The sequence below is a fragment of the Peromyscus leucopus genome, chromosome 9, assembly GCF_004664715.2.
Source record: "Peromyscus leucopus breed LL Stock chromosome 9, UCI_PerLeu_2.1, whole genome shotgun sequence".
Lineage (NCBI taxonomy): Eukaryota > Metazoa > Chordata > Mammalia > Rodentia > Cricetidae > Peromyscus > Peromyscus leucopus.
Genome location: NC_051070.1, coordinates 5,760,959 through 5,783,377, shown reverse-complemented (window position 1 = coordinate 5,783,377; position 22,419 = coordinate 5,760,959). Strand labels below are relative to the sequence as shown.

At 45.3% G+C, this 22,419-nt stretch overlaps 1 protein-coding gene across 1 annotated transcript in view; it reads left to right on the top strand.

Moving 5' to 3' along the window:
- Nucleotides 1-22,419, top strand: part of Cldn10 (claudin 10) — an 87,290-nt gene that overhangs the window by 911 nt on the left and 63,960 nt on the right. The window lies entirely within an intron of this gene.

Genomic DNA, 22,419 nt, shown 5'->3' with positions numbered 1-22,419 from the left:
TGTTTAGTGATAAAACAACACCACAATGTTCATTAATTGGAAGAGCATGCCATGAGTGTCCCCTTGGGTTCTTCTAATTCGCTTTTCATTTGTGTGTGATCATCCCCTTCCGAACTCTGAATCTGAAAGAGGACAGTTCTGTTTGGCTGGCTCTTTGGTTTTAAAGACATTCTTGCATTCTACAGGCCTCCAGGGAAACAACTGGCATTTACTTTATAACTTCTTAATAATCTCCATCTGCCTCCCCTTGCTGAAAAGTATATGCTTCTGCAAATATGCTCATGATGTAAGCTCATTGTGTTAAAAACTCTGCCCAAGTTTTAAGACACAGACTTCACAATCAAGTGACAAAACTGTACCTTGGCCTCGGTGAGAAAAAAAAAGAAAGAAAAGAAAAAAGAAGGAAAATTTTAACTAGAAGTCACTAAAGCATAATATTTTACAGGGCTTCATGTCAGGTCTGCACATCATTAGTCCCCAGGAGTGCCCGGGGGTAAAGATAGACTACTTTAACAAAGCCAGGAGATCGCTTATGACAAGCCACGGGTATGCCCAAGTGTGGTTAGCCCAGGCAAGCCCTTGGGTAGCATGTGCTTTCCTAAAATCTGTTAGAGGAATCGCCATTGTCTTCCTAGCCAGTGCTGACTTCCTCGATAGAAAACTTCTCTTGGAGCGGAGAGGAAAAGGAGAGTGTGTAGACATGACTGCTCTGCACACCTCGGTGAGCCTTTCTTTTTCCAGACTTCTTAGCCAATCTCCACCTTGAGCAGCATGTGGGTAGCTCTGTTTCTTTGTTCTTAACTAAATATGTACTTTTAAAGTACATCATCTTATTGTGCTTTATTCTATGCACCTAAATGAAACCTAGTTACTGAGAAAAATACATGCTCAATCTTGGCTTCGATGTGGCTTAAAGAACCATGACAGATTTCTTTATGACTTCAGTGGCTCTTTCCCGAATACACCTTAGAAAACACACAGCTAGGAATGTTATTACTAAGCAAGGGTTGACAGTGATCCAAATAATAGTCTACACTTAAAACTTACTTTTAAATTTTTGAAACATTTATCAACATTGTCATCATCATCATCATCATCATCATCATCATCATCATCGTGTATATACACAATGCATGTATATATGTGTGTATATGTGTGCGTATGCACAGTTACACACATGCCAAAGCACATGTGTGAGGTCAAAGAAGTCTTTACGAAGTCACTCAATCCTCCTTTACTTTGGTTTTGGGGACCTAAGATAGGGTGCCAGCCTTCTACAGCAAACAGCTTTTACCTGCCAAGGCTTCTCATGGGCCCCTGAAACTTTATTTTTAAGTTGATCTTGCTTCTTGATAATGAAAATTAACATGTTCTAGATCTGCTGTAAACCCTTTGCACAGAGGTGGTTTGAACTTTTGGCTCAGTGTTCCCATCAGAGTACCTAAGGTGACAGGTGGGGTAGCTCAGGCCTATAATCCCAGCACTCAGGAGGCTGAGGCAGGAAGATTGTCATGAGCTACACAGTGAGACCTTGTCTCAAAAATTCAGTTCTTTATACCCATAGATTAGTGCATCTCTCAACTCTCAGAGGAGAAGCTCCTTTTATAGGAAATGGTGACTAATTCAGAGACCAACAACAGGTCAACGTCAAGAGAGAGGTAGGACTTATGCCCAGCTGTAACAGGACCGCTATAGCACACCCACTCTACCTCAAGGCTCAGGGCTCATGGCAGAAGAGGGGATTGAAAGGTTGTAAGGGCCTGAAGGGGTGAATGTATTGAAACAGTGGTTGCTGGATGTGGCGGCTCAGTGGTGCACATAAGCACACAGTGGCTGGGACTGTGTACACAAGATCAAGCCAGTCAAAATGCCAGCATGGATGCGGAAGGACCTGTGAAGTCCCACCCCTATCCGAGGGGCTGTCAGTAGTTGATGTCTTCTGGGAAAGGGACTGTCAGTCTTCCTCAGGGATGCAGGCCATGAGAGGATGCACATGTTCCAATAGATGGTCTCACACCCATGAACATACAGGTCTCACTAAATGGACTCAGTGAATAACGAGAGAGAGAGAGAGAGAGAGAGAGAGAGAGAGAGAGAGAGAGAGAGAGAGAGAGAGAGAGAGAGCCTGCAAACACATATAGTTGGGGTGGAGAAGAGGGGATGGGGAGAAACTGGAGCGGAAGGAATGGGGGTAGATAGGATCCAAACACACGTGATTGTGAACACTAAATAAATAAAAATTCAGTTACTGAGAAAACTATCTTCAACGTCAGGATTATTGTAATCTACCAGTGATTCGAGGTTCACAGGAAGATGCACATACATGTGCCATATGCAAATACTGTGCCCTTTGTATAAGGGATCTGTGCACTCCCAGATTTTAGTGTTGATTCCCATTTCCGAAGAAGCCTTAAGTTTCCTGATCGCATCACAAGCACAGCTGCAAGAGCTGGCTAATTCCCCTCGTTTCTACTGCAACAAGCACCAGAGCAGCAGGAAACTTGCACACAGACACAGGAACCATGAGTTGAGAAAAGGTGACGAGGAAGGAAAATAGTTGTACCATGTTAAATAAAAAATATTCAACCTTATTTTGACAGCTCAATACAAACTTTCTTAGCTTTCACCTAGATAAAGCTGCCTCTGAAACAAAGCCCAACAGCAGGAAAAATGCTTGAAAAGTGTCAGTGTCCTCTCTTGCTGACTGCGTGGCTTCATGGACCATCATCCCTTCTTGTATGCAGCATGCTCCAGGATAGCCACTGTGTTCAATAGAATGCTTTAGGTTAATAATGATTCCATCCTGTAAAGATCTGATGTGAAGACTTGGCCAGTGTATTCAGGAACCATTGAGGTTGGTAGTGGCTCTGTATATAGTAAAGGTTTGATGTAAAAGTGTCACCACAGTGTTTGAGGTAATTGTTTAGCTCTGTTGTGATTCCATCCTATAAAAATTTGATGCAAAAATCTATAGCTTTGAAGGTGTGGCCATTCTTTGGATGTGGAACATACATAGTTATTGTAAAGAGTATGGGCCATTTCCAACAACAGTCTTGAGAAAATACACACACATAATTAATATAAACTTCTGAGTGATTATTTTATAAGCAGATGCGGGGTCCATGGGGCTGGACAAGACCAGAGAAAACTTCAGCTGCACTTGAGCAACAACCCTTTGAGACTCATCTATAAATTTTCTCTTCCATAAATTGGTAGGACTGAACTCTAGTAGTTTCTCAATGCATCTCTCAAACAAAGCCCAACTCAAGAGCATCACAGTGCTTCATTGCTGGTGTCCTCCATCCTCTTGGGCTCTTACACTCTTGCTGTTTCCTCTTCCACAGGGTTCCCTGAGCTCTGAGGGGAGGGATTTGATAAGACATACCATTCAGGGCTGACTATTCCAAGGACACTCTCTCTCCATGTAATGTCTGGCTATGGGTCTCTGCATCTGTTTCTATCTGCTGCAGAGGGATCTTCTCTCCTGATGACTAATCTATGAGTATAGCAGAATATCATTAGACGTCATTTCATGGATACTTTTTTTCCAGACTGGTAGTGTTTGGTTTTACCCTGGGTCTCTTGGCTACCTAGTCTCTGGTTCTTGGTCTCCTGAGCAGTGTCACGTATGGGTTCCATCTTGTGGAGTCAGACATTGGTTGGCTACTCCCACGAGCTCTGTGCCACCATTGACTTAGCATATTTTACAGGCAGGAGATTGTAGGTCAAAGGTTTTATGGCTGGGTTGGTGTTTACATTTCTCTTTTGGTGGGCTGCAGAGTATCTATCCACACCAAAGGCACTAGAATGTAAGGATGAAGGCTCCGTGTAGGCACCAGCTTGACTTCTCTGTCTTCAGTGGCTTGTGTAAGTGTTGCCATCAGCAATGGGGCCCCACTGTCAGTTTGCAGAGAGCAACTCGTTGCCTTAGTAACAGCCTGGATTGTTTGGAGATTTCCATTGGGTTCCCTTGGCCAAGAACTCACTTGAATGCAACCCAGTCCTGCTACTGGAAGCCTCATTTTTGTGACAAGAGATGGCCAGTTGGGACTGAGTGAGATTTCCAACATTTAATCTATGTAGCAGGAATCTCTGTTCATGTCACCAAGCCTTGGCAAAGAGGCTGGAGTCCCGGGAAATGCTTAGGAAACAGAAGAGCATGTGTAAGGCAGGAGAAGGAAATCCACAGATTACTGATAATGAGTCTATTTATTACGGGGTTGTCTGGGGCATCAACTCACTGATATGGGATATGGTGATTTCAGCCACAGAGTCCCTGGAAGGCTGAGAACTGGTATCACACTGTTTCATGCTGCCTGGCCTGGTCTTCACCATGTGAGAGAGAGAGAGAGAGAGAGAGAGAGAGAGAGAGAGAGAGAGAGAGAGAGAGAGAGAGAGAAGGGGCCTGTGTATCTGCTCCTCAGGTCTTAAGCTAGCAAACAGGCTATGCCCTAGAGGCTGGTACCCCAAGGTCATATGGTGAACCAATACTGACTACATTTCCCCTTTTTGTCTAAATAAGAAAATTCTAAACCTAATAGAAAACTATGTACAATAAGTATGATTATCAAGTATTGTCCAGGATAAGGAAAAGGTAATAACAAACAAAAAACAAAAATGGAACCACAACTAACAAGAACAACGTCAAGTAAGAAATGCACTAAATGTCCAGATCATAGGTAAATGACAAATTATGGAGATTACTCCAAAACCTGTCCTATTCAGAAGAATTTGAATGTATTACCTAATATGCTCTCAGCTAAGATACGAGAGGATTGTGACTGTAACTATCTAATCTTCAACCCTGTCAAAGACCTGGGAAGGAAAATAATATTACCTGAGTGAAAAGGAAGTTCAGGTGAGAAATTTCCCAAAATTGCAAGAAATGACAGAGACAGCTGGCAGCCTGGACAGTCAGTCACCCAGTGGATAAACAGCACCTATATCCCCTGGGAACTTTCTAGGACTATACAGTCTCAAGATCTAAAGGATTTCTGGGGCCTCTTACACATTAGAAGTTTTAGAAAACCCCCGCTTCTAGAATTCTGGTAGATTTCACATTTAGTGAACGTCTTACTCTCCCTGACAATCAGGGTTTGTGTGTGTGTGTGTGTGTGTGTGTGTGTGTGTGTGTGTGTGTGTATGCACATGTATGCATGCATGTGTGTGCACCCAAGCATGTGCATGCATTCTTCTGTATGAGTGCAGACATATGGCATGCATGTGGCATCAAAGGATAGTGCTGAAGTGTCAGTTCTCACCTCCTGCCTTGAGCAAAGCTCTCTTCCTGTTTTGTTTTGTTTTGTTTTGTTTTCTGCTGCACATACCAGGCAAGCTGGCTCCTGAGCTTCTGAGGCGCCTCCTGCCTCCGTTTCCCAACTCCCTGTAGGAGTGTTGGCGCCCCTGGCTTCTCTGTGAGTTCTGGGGATTCAAGCTCAGGTCTTTACACTTACACACAAGCACTTTTGCTCACTGACCCATCTTCCCAGCCTTCAGGATTCTTCTTATATGGTAATTACTCGACACAACTCAGGCAAAAGACACTGTTACTCTGCCTGACACCAAGACAGTTCCCCATAAGCAGCGACAATTGCCTCTATGAATACCTCTTTAGTTCTTTGAAACTCCACGTCTCCAGTGGAAGAAGGTGTTTCCAACCAAGGCTTTAGCAGCTGATTTTTGGACCTCAGAGCCACAGGAAGCATGCCTCTGGTTCCTGCAGCTCATCTTGTAGTGGAGACGGAGGCAAGGACTCCTGTCATATGACATAGTCGCATGATGTGTTTCTAAACATCCTGGGATTGTTTTAATCGACCGTGGTAAGACACTTGACACACAAATGCCTGCGATGTGTAGTGGAAAGGCTTTTCATACTCACAGACCTTACGAATGCAGGAGGCAGACATACCTGCAAGGCCTTATGGGGAAGTATGAGATTAATGAGCAGGCAGGAGAGGGGAGCAGCGCATGGACCTGTGTCTCCTCAGGAAAGAACTGTGCTGGACAGAGTCATTGGCCTGGACACATTTTATATTGACTAGTTTGGAAGATTTCAGCAAGCTCTCAGGGCGGGGGCTGTCTAGTTCCTGGCAATTAGGAGCTTGGGGTGTGAGAGTTGGAGAAGGAGCAACCGGGGGATGGTTTTTGACTGGCAGGTTTGTAAGGCATGCCTGCAGATTCATGCATTGTGTCTGAGAGTTAGCTAGCTCTGGGGAGGGGTGTTCTTCCAGCGGAGCTCTCGGGTAACTACAATGTAGAGAACACAGAAACCAAGAAATACAAACAACGCTGTGTCAACCCCAGACCCCAGGTCTTTGCACAGGTGTCAGATGGGCAGAGGTTCACTGTCCCACGCCACCTTGAGGAGTAACACACACACCTCACTTGCAGCAGCTCTTTGCTGGCAAATTCTTTTGTGTAAGGAAAGCTCCTGCTTAACTTTCCTGGGGTTCCTCACTCCTTGTGCATCGCCCAGTCACCTCTAATGAGTGTGTACTGCACAATTCTGCCACCCAACCCATCACAATGTCTCCTCATAAAGAGAAGATACTCAAAAGATAACTTTTCAAAATATTTGTGTGTGTATGTGCCAGTATGTGTGCGCCTGCTCATGCATGTGTAAGAGCACATGTGTATGTAAGAGCAGATGTACGTGAGGGTCAGAGGTCAACAGCAAGTCCCCAGGATCCTCCTGCCTCTGTCTCCCAGCACCAGGCTTACAAGCGCATGCTACCACATACTTGCTCAGACCCGGGGAGCCAGGCTCAGCCCTCACCCCTGCACAGCAAGCATTATACTGGCTGAGCCACCTCCCCCACCCCCTCAAAGGAAGTTTTCCAAGGAAACATTGCGTTCGTTCATTCTCAAACGTCTCACGTCTATGCGTTTCGAGATATGAGATGCTTATTACAGAAAACTGCATCATTCTTAACTGAGCTTGAGGTAATTAGCCAGCTGGTCTACAATTAAGCTTCTGTTAGATTTTTTTGTATTATAGGTAAGTTTGATTACCAAAGGTTGACAACTGGCAAGTGGCTATGTTGCCATGTTACAGATGCAAAAAGATCTTACGGGATGGAATTTGTTGATTCATGAATATGTCTTGACATCAAAGCAATCACTAAACCTGTCATAGACTATTTACTCTGTTTCACTGGACAACAGGACATGGACCTGTCTGAGGATGTGTAGCACAGAGTGAGGCGGATATTCATTGAATATCAGCCTAGAATGGTTAGAGCTACAGGACAATTAGGTACAGGGGACACAGAATTCCCAGAAGAGCTGGTGCTGGAATTGTCTGGAAAGAGGACAGAAGCCTGGGAGGGCAAGAGAGGAGACATCTCAGGCTAAGGCACCTACCCAGCCCCACAATTTATTAACTGCATGACTTGGAGCAGAATGCTGAGAACTTGAGCTCCCTGGTCTGTAGAATGGGAGTGTTATCTACTTCAGGGATGGCACGGAGTTCATGTGTTGGTGACATGCAGAGCAATGCCTGGCACCCAAAAGCAAAGGCCTAAAAACAGGAAAGAACCACATGTCCCAGAGAGCAGACCAGGCACGTCTGTAAGACTGAAGACAGGGCCGTAGGCAGAACTAAAGAGGAAACTGCCGGGGGCCTTTCAACTCTAAGAAGGAACAGACTTCACTTGGCATTGGAAGGCTACGAGAACAGGGTAAGCTTTGAATTCCTGACGGCATTTGGCTATGGGGAGGTTGGCAGGGTTTCCTATTAGAACCTGAACAAAAATAGCAGTGAGAATCTAGGCCGACTTCTGGAGGTAGCACTGATGTGTCTTCGTGACTTCTGAGAAACAACGGGGTTTGTGAGGATTCCTGCTGGGAGTTTGGTGTCTGGTGAGAGAGAGAGCTGGTCACATAGCTCACCCCAGCCGAATCTCTAGTCCTTGACCTTGTACTTCCTAACACATGCCATGATTCCAAGTTCTCTAATTCTTTCTTCTTTTGAAAATACTCTAATTTATTCTTTGACAACTGCCTACATGTACACCATTACTTTGACTATGTTATTATATATTAACCCCCCCCATCAACCTCTCCTACTCCAGCCCACTCATCTTATATTAGTTATTTTTCTGTTGCTGTGACAAAACAGCATGACTAAGACCACTTACCGAAGGAAGAGTTGGCTTGGGATGAAGAGTCCATGATGGCAGAGCAGAGGCACAGCCATGGGAACAGGGAGCCGAGGGCTCACAAGAGAGAGAAAACTAGACATAGCGTGAGCAGCAAGGCCTGCCTCCAGTGACAGACCTCCCACAACAAGGCCGCGCCTCCTGAGTCTCCCCAAACAGCAGCAAATGGGACCAAGTATTCAAATACTCAAGACTATAGGTGGGTACTTCATCCAAACCACCACACCCCTGGGCTCCTTCATAACTTCTCCTCCTTTCAATCCTGTTCTGTGTGTATGACCTACTGAATTTAATTAGGGCTGATGGTGTAACCACAGGTAGGAGGTTATTTACTGGGTCACAGCTCTACCGCTAAAGAAAAAGACTCTCCCTACCCAGCAACTATGAACTGCTCAGGGAGGATTGGGTGTCTCGAACCCCTTCTCCATGATGGTGGATGGTCGACTGCCCTCTCTTGTGTGGATCTTGTGCAGGTGCCTACACTGCATTTCTGATTGCCACAGTCTGTCATATCCAGTCACAGCTCCTCCCCATCCTCCAGCTCTTCCGTTATTTCTGACCCCCGCATCTTCCACAGTGTTCTTGAGCCTTGAAGCACATGATATGGATGTTCTGTTTAGGTCCACCCTCACCAGCCAGCTATACTAAATACTTCGACAACTCGTGAGTCTCTGCATTAACCGCCACCCCTCACAAAAAGACATTCCTACCTTCATGTTTCGTTTTGGAAAATCAGCTGTGTGGAATGAGACAGAATAGTTTGAGTGGATTTATTTTTTTATGTAAAAAACTGTACAGTTTAGAAGTTTAGTATAGACTGGGAGGAGAATGGAGTAGTAATAGAAATAGACGCAACCTTAGGCTGCCACTATCATAACGAGAGAAACAAAATAGCTCCCCCATGTTCTATAATGAATTATATTCTACTTTAATAGACATGAACATAAGTGATATCCACTCATCCAGAAGATCTAACCAGGAGCATGAGCTAGGCCTTGGAATAACCTCATTTAGTGTTTCATATGAGGAAAAGGAAAACACATGAAAAATGTAAGGGGTGAGAAGAAGAAACATGGGGTTTGGGGGTAGATGCTACAGAGAAGTTAGAGTTAGGATTGCCTGGAGAAGTGATTTCTACCAGTGTGCCCCTCAGTGGGCTGGGTTACTACCAAGAAACGGCTGCAGGTGCCCTGAAAACACCCTCTGTTGTAGCGTCCGGTTTAAAGCCAGATGTTAATATATGTCAGGATCAATGCAAGAAATAATAGTTCTCAAGGCATAATTTTGCATTTTGGGGTTCCTAAGAAACCCACAGCGTGTGCCACCTGACCTTTGCTGGAGAACAGAGACTGTTCCCAAATCCAGGTGCAGGGCTAAGCCGTGGGACGGGGGATACAAACAGCCGAGTCCTGCTTTTTGATGAATTGCTGTTGGTTGACGTTTATTTATATATACCAAATATAAAGCACGGATAAAACCAGATCGACTCTCCTGTAAGGAGGATGATTTTCTCCAGAACATGAGCTGTAGAGTGTGGGTGAAGCAGACTCGGCACTGGGGGCTGCTTTCTTCTCCAGGCAGCTGTTCTTTCACATGCCCAGCAATCCCAAGCGGTTCCTGTCTTGAGATTCCTGTCGCGACAGAACTGACTCAGCAGCGTGGTTAAGATCAGCTGATGCCCGTTCTCCTGAGGCTGGCCTCACACTCTATGCTGTCTGTCTGGGTTTCAGGCAGGAGATCAATCACATGACTGTCAAATTGCCTGATGCCAGCCGGTCTGGAGGCCACCTCCTGACCGAGTACCTGCTCTGAATTCTATGATTAACCAACCTGCCTGGTCACCACATTTCTTCAGCCTGCTTAGTTCTCTCTCACACTACAATTTACTTTTTCTCAATGGTGCCATGGGAAGAGCTATTGGAGGGTGTAAGTGGTGAGAATGTTGGGGGAGATGGGGGTGGGTAGTCAAGACATTGAGAGAGAGAGAGAGAGAGAGAGAGAGAGAGAGAGAGAGAGAGAGAGAGAGAGAGAGAGAAGAGGGAAGAGAGAGAAAGAGAGAGAAGACAGAGAGAGAGAGAGAAGACAGAGAGAGAAGAGAGAGAGAGGAGAGAAGAGAGAGAGAAGACAGAGAGAGAGAGAGAGAAGACAGACTGCGCACACACACATGTGCTAGTCATTTATGTGATCCATTCATTTCACTTTAACAGTACTCAGGAGCCTGTAGTGGCTCCTAGCACCCGACTTGGTCCTGGATGCCCGTGACAACAGTGCCAGCGAGGTGCCCTGCTGAAGTGATCTTCCAAGTCTGCTGCAATTCCAAAACTGACCCTCAGAGGTGGCTCACAAGTTCTCAGAGGCACGACCTTAATTGCTCCTCTGCACCTCTGCTGTCTGTGCCTTCAGAGACACCGACAGGGAGGGGCTGCCCTTACTCAGTGGTGATCTGACCAGCTTTCACTCCACATCTACTTAGAATTACGAACAAATACAAATTCACTGTAGACTTTCCACATGGTGCATGAGCATCTCGTGCATTTTCTTACCATGCAGCACCTCACACACACACCACTTGTCATGTAGCATGTCACATGTGTTATATAATTAGTCTCAGGTGGAAAGACAGAATTAGAAATCAAAGGTAACACGGCACTTGCTGCTCACCCTAGTCAGTGATCCACATGGAACAGGGATCAGAACGGAAAACACAGCTTCCCACTTTGTCAACCTGACCATCCAGCACACCATCGCCTTGATCTACCAGCACATACGAGGACATATTAGAAATCGTTTTACCTGCCTCCAGGCCACCCAGATTTGTCAGCACTATCTTTGGTACAGTCTGGCGTCTGGCCTTCCCCACCCCTCTCTCCTTTCCTTCCTGGGTTACTAGCCGTATGACCCTTTCCCCATTGCTTATGCTCCTTCTTACCGGAGGATTGGGCCGGTAACGGTCAGTTACCTTCTTTGCTGTTTGCTCCAACTCACAGTAGCCTTTCAGGACGCTTCCACGCTTGGCCCATTCATCTTCATATCATAAAATCTTTCAGTTTAGGAGTGTGTAAGGCCTTCTACGTATTCCACGTGGTCTCTGTGGGATTCTCCCAGCATCTCCACCTCTGTATCTTGATCTCCCAAGCCAGAAGCATGATGCCTCTATCTCCCCTCCAGGGCTTTCCCATCCTGCTGGCCTCAGGCTCCACCATACTGCCCTCTTTATCCTGGCCTCATCACTGTGTATCCTTCTCACAGCTCCCCTACTTCTCAGCTCCCCTGGTTATCCAGACCTGAATTCCCACAATGCCTCCTTCCTTTTCAGGCTGAAATTTGACCGGGCTACAGAAATGAGCCTGGGAGTCCCTCCCACTCCCCTGGAAGATCCTCCGTGTCTCAGGCATTTGTGACTGCTCATCCAGACTCAGCCTCTGGGCTCTCTCTGCTGACCTAGATTTGGAAAAGAAAATTCTGTTTTTCTATTCATTCTGAACAAGGACATATGGCACAGTCAGGCATAAGTTCCAAAGGCAGAGCTTCCAAGTTAGACTCCAGTCTTCCTTCAGCTGCTGTGGAGAGCAGCCCCACACACCCTGTTGCTATGTAATGCCCTCGGATACTGTAAAGATTTGTCGCTCAAATTGGTTTAATAAAACACTAATTGGCCAGTAGTGAACTACAGGCTGCCAACCAGACCAGGAGAATTCTGGGAAAAGGAAGAGCAGAGTCAGAAGTCATCAGCCACAGACAGAGGAAGCAAGATGAGAATGCTGAACTAAGAAAAGATACCAAGCCACGTGGCTAAACACAGATAAGAATTATGGGTTAATTTAAGTGTAAGGGCTAGTTAGTAATAAGCCTGAGCTACCAGCCAAACATCTTTAAGTAATATGGAGTCTCAGAGTCAGTTATTTGGGAAGTGGCTTCTGGGTATTTGGGAACAGGCAGATGGGAGAAAAACTTGTGCCTACACTTTGTACCGCTGCATAGATTCTCTCCCTGGTCTGCAAACTGGCTGTTTAATATTGGATGCTATGATCATACTTGTTTTACAGACACAGTAGCTCAAGTTTGGTGAAGAGACATAATCTCATGACAAAGGTGTGGTGGGACTGTGTTCATGACTGTGCTTAAGCCCTCCATGATCCACCTTTCAAGGGCTCCCCAACAGCAGCTAATTCTCAATAACAAAGATCAGGCCATCCTGCTCAGCCCTGCTTCGTCATCCTCTCTCTCTCTCCTGCATCAGTCTCCACCCCCAATGCCACCTCCCAGGCACAGCCTTTTAGTATCTTCCTGCATGACCCCATCCCAAATCACTTGGCACCTGCTTTATGATTTTGCTAATCTGGCTCCTACGGTAGCTACTTCCATATTTTCTGTCTCTTGGCACTGGATTTTAGCTCCATGAGGATAGAGATTTAATAATTTCTGCCTGGCCCTTGCCTAGACCATTCTGCACAAAATCCATGCTCTTCTGTTTTTGAGACAGGGACTAACTCTATAGATCTGGAGTAACTCATACTCGCTATGCAGCCTGGGATGCCCTCAAATTTACAGTAATCCCCTTGCCTCTGCCTCACAAGTGCTAGAATTACAGTCAAGTGCTAACCCGGCCAGACAAAATCCATGCTTTATAAGTGTTGAATTAATGAATAAAGGCAGGGCCTGGATCATGGGGCATAGAGATTTCTTTTCCAACAAATGCTGTCTGTTTTATTTCATTTTGTATTGTTGTAACAGAATACAGGATAACTGTAACATGTATACCACAATACAAAGAAAAGGGATTCAGTACCTGACAATTTGAGAGGCTAAAACCCAAGATAAGACAGATTCATTTTTTTTCTTCAATGTGTTGCCTGCTCTGTCCTTAAACTTGCAGTGGTCCTCCTGTCTCAGCCTCTGGAGTACTGAAATTACAGTTGTGAGCCACCACACTCAGCTAGGAAGCCCAGCACATTCAGCCTCTGGTGAGGGCCACCTTGTAATTTGTAAGAAACCAGAAATGTAACCAGCTGTGGGCAGAGCAGTTCCCACAGTGAGGATGGAAGTGAGAGCCAGAGAGGGGCCTGACTTACTCTTCTTATAACAACCAGCTTCCTCCTTTGAGGCCCGGCCCACTCTACCAGTGATGAGGATGGACCCTCCAAAGACCTAATGACCTTTTACACACACTCCCTTAGAGGTGTCAGCACCACCCCATGGGAACCAGAGCATCTTTGGGGATAACTCAAACCTCATCCAAACCACAGCTCCTACAGTAGCATTGCTGGACCTCTCCAGAGAGATGTAGTTCCACATCCACCCTCCTGTGCAAAGGCAGGACGTGGTAGACGTGAGGCGCTCAAGTTCACTTAGCAGAAGAGAAAGTGTCCTGTACACACGTGCCTCAGTGGGACCTTTGCTTCTGGGCTCAGACACCATTTCTGTAATCATCTATTGTGGAACGTGGCTGGGATTTGCTGCTGACAACAATCTCTGAAATGCACCCCATAAGTATCTGTGACACCTCATTGGTCCCTGGTTTCCTTTCAGGTCTTCGTCTTATTGGACTTTTCATTTGGACATTAACATGAATATCCCAGATTGATCCACACTGTTCCTTCTGGGCAGCAGAAAACCCACTGAAAAATCTAGATGTGATTCTAATGATATAGACGGTAGCTAGCTGGACTGATTACATAGGCAGAATGAGTCTAAGTCCTTCTCTTCTGGAGGGACTCTGGACTAAGTCCCTCTCCTGGTAATTAATGGCTCTCAGATATGGACATGATGGTTGGTCTTGTCCATAAATCATGCAGCCATGCATGACCACCATCAGCAGAAAATGGGCTCCCTGGCTTCTCATCTGCAGGATTTCAGAGAGGCCACGTGGACATTTCTATGAGGGCTCCAGTTTCTGAAGACTAGGAGCACAACTGCAAAGTGCAAGGTAAACATGTGCCATTCACTGCCCGACCAAATTACTAGCTGCGGGTTTCTCCAGACAGATAGGACCAACTAGGTTATCTCTGTCACAGCACGTGGCTGAGCATGACTGGCTGGGAAGCGGTATTCTTTCTTGCTCTCCAAATCTGGTGGGTGAGATGGGAAGGGGAAATATTTTTCCAACAATAAGCTGTTTCCTCTCTGGGGTTGCTTCCTCTCAGGATTTTCTTAACTACTCTCTTCCTTCCTTAATTACACAGACTCACCAACTCGCCTTCAGCTTTGTAGAAGATCTGTAAACAGCTTTCACTATTAACTTCAACTCATAGATCCTCCCTGCCTGCTTACAAATGTTGATTCTTAATCTGCCTGCAATGCTGTTTTGACCTTTTAACCTCTCCTCTTCCATGTCACTTTTCTTCCTCCTGTGTGCAAAAGTGTGCCATCAACTGAAGTCCTCTCCGGGGGCACTGCTGTCAGCTTTACATTTATGTCCAGGGTCTGATGGGGTCTCGGGCGAAGCTGCAGGCTTTCCCAGGGGTCCCTCCATCTCTGAGCTTCCCTGGTGATACCTCATCACTCCCAGTTGCTCCCTATCTGTAGGGAGGAAGCCAGACTCTCTGCTCGGCTGGGCTATAGCTTGGCTTTTGTTCTAACAATGGTACCACCAGTCTAGTTAAACACACAAGAGTAAACATAAACACTAAACAGTTGTATGCATGTCCTGCATCTGGCCAGTCCCTGACACACCTCTCCTAGTAACACTGCTGTGTGCAAGCTCTTCCCACTGAGGATTTGCCACACTGTCCCCTCAAAGTCTTGTTCTACCCTGCTGACCTCTGGTAGCCTTCCATCATTGCCTCTCCCCACCCCCTGCTTCTGCCATCTTCTCTTTCTTGTCCCCCCCCCTCCCTTGTTCCTCCATGTAGACTTTTCTCAAGGGTCTTAAGAGTGGTAACGCATTTGATTCATCTGTGAGTAGGTGTTTCCTGTAAGGTGTCATCCAAAGCCATGATGACTAAGTCAGGGCAAATGGGAAGGACATTGGGCCAGAAGCCTATATCTGCGCCCCCCCCCCCAGCAACTGAGAGAAGCCATTGCTGGCCTGGGAATGATCACTAATGCAGGCTGCTCTCCTCCCTCCCCACCTAATGTATTAGTCTGAAGGAAAGTATTATCTACATTTTGACCTCAACTTGGAAGCTCATGGGGGATGGTGGTGATCAAGGTGCCATATTTGGGAAGGATGGATAGAGGCAGGGAGAAGGGAGAATGCCAACATCCTGGACCCCTGGAGGAAATGGCTCATGAAAATGTGTGAATCTGAAGAGATACAAATGGCAAGGTACTACTGAACTCCGTGAGCAGCTTGTGATTTTTAGACACTGAAAAATATTCTGTGGAGGTGTGATGTGTGCTTCCAATCCTCTTCACATTTAGGTTCTCATTTGAAGGCTGTAAGACCAGTAAATTAAAGTTTTGTTCAGAAATCTCCAGGTGGTTGATCATATCTGTTAGGGGTGCCTCTCTGTCCCCACTCCGCTGGGTTCTGTAAGAGCCCAGATCCTGTTGTCCTGCAGATCATTCCGATTCTGGAGGTTTTAAGAATTGCAAGTACTCTGAATGCTGAGCTATCTTTCCAACCCTTCCCCACTTCTTACATCTAGGAAACAAAATGGCATCTACCCATTTCTGTGGTGTCAACAGTTCCTGAAGCTACCAACGTTACATCACAGGTCACTGAACTGGAGTCAGGAGGAGATACACAGGAACAAATCAATGCACAGATATAATAAGCCCAGACTCCTTAGCAGTAGAGGTAAGAATTTAGGCAGCCATAAGTCCGTTTCTTTAAATGGCTGCATTTCAAAACTTAGCTGGGCGCAGCCAGGGCAAGCTAGTCCCAGCACGTCACTAGCTCTGGATGCACACATTGGATGTGTCTGCTAGACCTCAGGTCTATGAGGACAGAATCCAACCTCTAATCACATTTGTTTCCCCCACAGAATTTCAACACTTCACATACAACAGCGTGGGAGGAAGGGGCTGAGCATGAGTGAACCCCTCTCCTCTTCCATGTGCCCTTCCCGGGGCACCCTGCTTTCCCAGCAGACCCACTCACGCTCACACAGCTTAGGGTCCCTAGTCTTCTGTGCAGTGATTGATTTTGTTCCTCACGTATCAGCTCCTTATAGGTCAGAACTCAGTCTTATTCACGTTATTCAGTTCCATCCACTGAGGAGTCTGACTAGAACAGCTTGACCTTTTTACAATGGACAATTGCCTTTGGTCAAGAAATAATTTACCTCACTTTTTCCCTCTATAATTCCTGCCTATTCAGAAAAGTGGTGATTTTATTTTCCGTATTTGAGATGGTTCTGTTCCCTCTTTCCTCCCTTTCCTCAGAACCGTGTCTAAGAACTGAGATCATGAGTTCCTCAGCAATGCATGCCTTACCCTTTTCTCTTTATATACCTAATAAATCGGAGTATCAGGCAAACAGGAGACATTCAGTGAAAGATGCTGGCTGGGTGGATAGATGCAGGGCTGAGTGGATAGATGCAGGGCTGGGTGGGTAGATGCAGGGCTGGGTGGATAGATGCAGGCCTGGGTGGGTAGGTGCAGGCCTGGGTGGGTAGATGCAGGGCTGGGTGGATAGATGCAGGGCTGGGTGGGTAGATGCAGGGCTGGGTGGATAGATGCAGGCCTGGGTGGGTAGATGCAGGGCTGGGTGGGTAGATGCAGGCCTGGGTGGATAGATGCAGGGCTGGGTGGCTGGGTGGGTGGATGGGCTGGAGGGAAGTCAGGGCTTACAGCAGTCATTGATGGAGCAACATATTTCTTTCACTGGTCTTGAGCAGAAGATGCAGCATTTCTCCTACTGGGTGCATTATGATACCACTCATTCATTCATCTATTCAGAAAGCATACATTGAGACCACCCTCACAGTACTTAGTACTCTAGGCGTGGGTCAGAAAACAAGTCACAGTTCCTGCCTCATCAAACTTAGGTTCTAGTGAGATCAGTAATGGTGAGGCGGGGATATCGGGAGCAGACTTGCACGCAGCCAAGAGCAAGCATCAGCCCATCTACATAAATGTTAATTAGCTTCCCTTTATCCCCGTTAGAAACACTCTATAGTGGTACCCTGTCTGTTTCCATACTTTGCTTCACTGATTCTTTTTTGTCTGTCTGTCTGTTTTGGCTTTTCAAGACAGGGTTTCTCCGTGTAGCCTGGCTGCCCTGGAACCCACTCGCTCTGTAGACCAGGCTGGCCTGAAACCCAGAGATCTGCCTGCCTCTGCCTCCTGAGTGCTGGGATTAAAGGTGTGGGCCAGCTGGGCCTGGCTAGTTTCACCGAGTCACAAAGAATTAAAGTTTGACCACCAAAGAGTCAAAGCTGGAGTATGGATAGACTGCCAGGGAATATTCGCAATGTGTATGTTTGTTTAATCTATGAAGGCTTGGTTTTTCTCATCATCTACTGTTGAGAGCTAATCTCTCTGAAACTACAACAATTTATAGACTGCTCAAGGAGAAAAGCACACATGATACAATGCATGGAAGTTTGTTTCCAATAACCCCGAATAGAAAATTTAATTTAAAAATTATTTTTTCTACAGCCTGGTGGTTCTGGCCACAGGATTCTGTCTGACCCATAATTTTATTAGTATTTTCCCAAAGAAAATATTTCATATATTCTCTTTAAAAATATTTCAGCTGGGCACGGTGACTCACGGCTTCAATCCCAGCACTTGGGAGGCAGAGGCAGGCTGATCTCTGTAGGTTCAAGGCAGTCCTGCTACAGAGCAAGTTCCAGGCCAGCCAGGGCCACATACAGGGAGACCCTGTCTCAAGAAAACAAATAAATTTAATTGGATATTTTCATTGTGTGTGTGCACACGCATGTGCATGCCTGCATGCCATGTGTGTGGAGGTCAGAGGACAACTTGGGGGATCCAGTTCTCTCCTTCCACTGTGAGGATCTCTGGGATCGACCTCAGGTCATCAGGCTTGGTGCAAATGTTTACCTGCTGAAGCACCCCACCAACCCTAGTCCGTGTCTTCTGAAAGTGCAAAGAAACTGCTCTGGACTTCTTTGAAGTTTTTGATGACATACATTGAATTTAAATTATTTAATTGGTATTTTATATAAAAATAAATTAAATTCAAAATTCCCCCAAAACAGAAACTCTTCCTTATGTTTCCGTCTATATTGCATAATAACCCAGTGACGAGTAAAAAGAAGGGCTCTGTGAGTTCATTTGTTGGATGGATGCATTTATTTATTCATGAATATATTTTTTATTCATGAGTGAACATATTTATTCACTCATTACACTGCTTCCTCTTCTTGCATTTTATCTGCCATTTTCTTTATTCTTTGGACTTAGCAACACTTTTCATATCATTTTCAATAAAGGAGTTGAATAAATGCATATTGACTTGAATTGAAAAGAGAAATGGAAGCAGACAGAAAATCTCTAGCAAATTGGACCAAAAATCTCCCAGTGTGTTGCAAATTAATCCAGCCAATGCTCCGGATGTTTTGGATGAGGGAGTTCTACCCCAGACAGGTCACAGCGTCTTACTAACCTGGATTTGCTTGAAGGAAGATTCCTCTAATCCAAAGCTTCCTGGGGTTTAATTTAATTACTAAACAACACACAGTGCAAGCAAAGTTTGATTTCAAGATGACTTAGCAGGAAGTCTCTGGCGTGATCATAAAAACAGACACCACACAGCCCAGTTAAGAGACTGCATTGAACCAAATGGGGATGGGTACAATTGAGCTGAAGTAGGCTTTTTTTATTTTCTGTGGGAACAGAAGCAATAAAATGTGTATCACTGAGGGTTACTTTTTGCTTTAAAAAAAAATGTGAGGGCCTAGAGAGATGGCCCAGTGGTTAAGAGCACCAGCTGTTCTTGCAAAGGACCCAGGTTCTGTTCTCAGTGCCAAATGGTGGTTCATACGGCTCTGTAACTCCAGTTCTAGGGGATCTCACGCCTTCTTCTGGCCTCCATAGGCACTGCACTCATGAGGCGGTCTTAAGTACATGTAGGCAAATGTTCATAAACAGAAAAAGCTAATTAAAATTTCAAAGTTATTATTGTGTGGGGTGATGTGTGTGTGAAGCACATGCCGGGGCACATGAATGGAGGTCAGAGGGCACTTTTGTGTGGTTCGTTCTCTCCCCTCGAACTCGGGTCAGCTGGCTCGTGTGGTAAGCACCTTTACCCACGGAGCTCCCTCGCCTTTCCCTGAGAGTTAAAGTTTAATTCTGCCCCTTTTAAATATAAAACTGCACTTGCTGTTGCCACTCCAAGGAGATGAACCCGCTGTGTCTTTTCCTGTCCTTCCTTGTTTCTTCGCTCGGCTCACGGCAGGGCTCTTCACTGCCTCTGTCTATCTTTATCCCCACACTGCTCCCCACTCCCCTCATGCCCTGCTACACGTCCTCTAAGGAACCTCAGGAAGGTCATGGACATGAGCCCCTGAACAGCCATGCACCCACATACAGCACGGATGTCGATTACGCATCTTCTCCATGCATTAAGGTTGTTCTTGCTCCTGGGTGCAGATCAGCGGAGAGAAAGCCACTGCTCCTGGGCTGTTGCTGTTCTGTTTTTAAGATTCAAATCTGAAGTCAGGATAGAAGCAGAGGGGTCAGAAGAAAGAGTACGCCCATATATATGCACATACACCCACACTATATATGTATGTATGTATTATGCATGTATGAGACAAATGGCGTCCCAACATCTCAGCGTGGTTCAGCCACATAAGCATACCTTTTCCAAGGTGGTTAGGAGCCTTGCGAAGGAAGCACAGAGTGAATGTGTCTGTAGTTTTCTTTTTCTGTGATGTCCATCTGATTTTCATCTCTGGACAGCATTGGTCTGGTAACGTGGATTGAAAAGCATTTCTTGTCTTTTATTAATTGAAAGAGGGCCTGATGTTAGAGACAGGACCTTGAGTGTGATAGGTCCCAACTGTCAAAATGTGTAACTAAATGTCTAGAGAGCCCAATGGCCCACTCAAACTGAGACAAAATTGGCAGAGTACAGTGTATTTCCTTTGACCTGACAAATACAGAGGCTTGTTGGACCAGATTTCAGTCTGCTGCTTTTTTTCCTCACATGAATTGTTCATGAGGGACATGTACTTCCTAGTGCATCCCAGCAGAAGGCTTAGGAGGCCTGATTTCTTTTTCCGTTAAAAGTCATTGGTGGGTTGAGATGTCCTAGCTTGGATCATTCATTATAAAATTCTGTCAGTGTTTAATCCTTCAGCAGGCACTAAAACCCATTTGTATTGAGCTATTATTTTATTAGAAGTTATAAAATAGTGGGATTCTCATTCCATTGTTCCTTCTGTATTTCTTATCTTGAATTCTTCTAATGAGAGAAATTTGTTACATAAACTATTGGCTAGCACTCAATAATAACTTCAGTACAGTTCTGCAGAGGTCAGGCATTAACATGATTATGTTCATTTTCCAATTTTCAGAATACTGAAATGGATCCTAGCTTCCTTTAAATGCCTAGGGTGATGTGGAGATCTGGGGAGCTAAGTTGATAAAATGCTTGTTGTCAACCAGGAGGACCAGAGTTTGGGTTCCCCAGATCCACATGAAAAGCCCTGTGAGCATGGTGGCCGGTCTGTATCCCAGTGCCTGCACGCAGAGGCAGGGCATCACTCAGGTTATGCTGGGTGACAACATCCAATGCCAACCCGCCTCTTCATGTACATGCATATATGTACACACTCATAGCCACACATATATGTTCCAACACCCATACAATACATGCCATACACATGTACATACATTTTAAAAAGTGTGTGTGTGTGTGTGTGTTAATTATTGGGGAAAAATGTAGGAACTCACAGACTTTGTTTAGGGGTCTTTGTTTTCTTTTATTCTTGAGACAAAGACTCACTCTGTAGGCAAGGCTGCCTGAAACTCACGGTATAGCCTAAACTGGACTGAAACCCATGATTCTCCTGCGTTAGCTTCCTGAGTGCTGTTATTGTAAGATGTACTACTATAGCACGAATCTTAAAAGGTCCTATTAATAAAAACAAACCTGGAGGCAGATATTGGGGTGAATGCTGAAAGGTCAGAGAGACAGAACACACCACAGCTAACCTCACCTCGCCAACTTCTCAGCCAATCCTGTTTTCTCATCTGGAATGGATCTCAGCTGAACTGCTGCTAAAAGCCTAAAAGCTTAACCAGGCTCTAGTTCCTGGTCCTCATGCCTTATATAACTTTTTGCATCCTGCCATCACTTCCTGGGATTAAAGACATGTCTCACCATGCCTGGCTGTTTCCAGTGTGGCTTTGAACTCAAAGAGATCCGGATGGATCTCTGCCTCTGGAATGCTAGCATTAAAGGCGTGTGTGGCCCCATTTTCTGGCCTCTATATCTAGTGGCTGTTCTGTTCTCTGACCTCAGATAAGTTTATTAGGGTGTACAATATATTGGGGAACACAATATCACCATATACTACTACAGTAGAGAGAATTTTAAAATATTTTTTCAATACATTTCAATAGTCTTTGCAGTTACTATTCATTTGTGTTCCTGTCATTGATAAGTGGGTATATTGGTTAGTTTTAAATGTCAGCTTGCCACAATCTAGAGTTACCTGTGAAGAGAGTCTTACCTGAGGAGTTCTCTAGATCAGGTGGGCCTGTCTTGGGGGATTGTTTTAATTGTGGATTCAACCTACTACGGGCTGTACCATTTCATAGACTGGACCCTAAACTGTTTAAAAGTGAAGAAAGCTAGCTGAGTATAAGCAACTTACGATGTGTGTGTGTGTGTGTGTATGTGTGTGTAACAAAGGATCCATCTGTTTATGTTCTTGACTATGGGTGTGATGTGATTAGCTGCCTGAGTTCTCTCCTTGGCTCACCCTCAGTGATGGACTATAACTTGGAAACTGCAATCCAGATAATCCAAAGACTTTCTTCCCCTGAGGTGTTTGCAGTCAGGACATGTTACAGCCAACAGCTCGTTCATGTGACAAGGTGGTCCTGCCTCATCCTTCATATTGAAGCAGACGTTTCTGCATGGAGCCCTGCTCCTGATAGCTGGAAATAATGTTTGTGAGACACTGTGGTGCAAGATGGGGTGGGATGTGTTCTTTGATGTGATGTTTTTATCTCTTTCTTGCACTGAAAATTTTGCTTTCTAAATGAGAGAATAAATTATTTTTCTGATAAAGATACTGTGGTTTCATGAACGCTTTAAAATATATCAGGGGGAAATCATGCAAAAAAGATAATTACTAAGAAAAAAGCTGATTTTTTTTTTTACAGCTTTTTA